Genomic DNA, 1119 nt, shown 5'->3' on the forward strand with positions numbered 1-1119 from the left:
AATGATTTGCTCTTGGTGATAACCTTATAGTACAATATAATAATTTATCTAAATGACAACTGACAAGAACGTTCATGCCATAACTTGTAATTATATCACTAGATAAAATGACCACAATATTACACCAAAATATTAATTTGGTTATTTTTGGGTTTCCTTTGTGTGGAAGGAAAGGCGGCTATTCCTTGGAATAGAATATAATCATCTTCCTTGTCAAAGACATAATGTATTTCTGCTTGTTTACCATATTTAGGAATTAAAGTCTTATAAATAGATAGTGTAGCAAATGATTTGATAACTTTGGCCAAAGGGCCCTCCCTTGTGGGGAGAGGAGACAATCTTAAAATTGAGCATGAAACAAAAAGAAATGAAAATAAATTTTAGGTTTTCTCTTGGGAAATATTCTTGGGGTGCTAAAACCATAGAAGTTGTTGTATCCAAGGCAAGTGAAAATCTTAGGTGAGTTCTATTATTCTCTAAACAGAAGATGCATTCTATTTGGCATAGATCTCAAATTAGGCATAATCTTGAGAAGATATTGTAATTTATTTTATAATAGTGAATTTATTCAAAGTTAGTCTCATGGTTTTTTTCTTTTGAGAATAAATGATTTTCCTAAATATGTGATTATGTGTGTGATTGATATCTTGACACATCAATTGTTGTGATAAAGTTTTTGATTGATTAAAATTGTTAGTAATTTTCTTAATTCAAGTAATACTAGATTAGGATTCAACAAGTGGTATCAAACTTAGTTGATTTATTGGATTATTTCTTGTGTGAATTATGAGATATCTAGGACCGGTAGGTCCTGATGGAATTTGAGAGAAGATTATATTTGGTCCAAGTGTGCATGAGTATGGGTTATGATATATAAGAAGTGATTCTTTTTCTTTTTCTTTTTCTTTTTTTTTCTTTTTTTTTCAAGAAAAAGTTTGCTTTGATTAAGTTTGAGCTATCCCAAATGGGAAAAAAAAAATGGTGATAGAATTTGAGTTAAAGGAGATTTTTGTGAAATGCTTTAAATTCCTATTGTGACTTAAAAAGTTAATTGATTTTTTTCTTTCCCAAAGAAAGAAAATCTAAATTGGTTTTTTTTTTTTTTTTTTTTTTTTTTTT

At 28.3% G+C, this 1119-nt stretch overlaps 1 long non-coding RNA gene across 1 annotated transcript in view; it reads left to right on the forward strand.

Annotated features, from left to right (window-relative positions):
• The first annotated feature begins 307 nt into the window (after positions 1-307).
• The window catches only part of LOC136065273 (uncharacterized), a 3601-nt gene continuing 2789 nt past the window's right edge, over positions 308-1119 (forward strand). The window contains exon 1 of the long non-coding RNA XR_010626901.1: positions 308-459. This is a non-coding gene — a long non-coding RNA (uncharacterized LOC136065273). The remainder of the gene's footprint in view (positions 460-1119) is intronic.

Source organism: Quercus suber, unplaced genomic scaffold (assembly GCF_002906115.3).
Source record: "Quercus suber isolate HL8 unplaced genomic scaffold, Cork oak 2.0 scaffold_912, whole genome shotgun sequence".
Taxonomy (NCBI): domain Eukaryota; kingdom Viridiplantae; phylum Streptophyta; class Magnoliopsida; order Fagales; family Fagaceae; genus Quercus; species Quercus suber.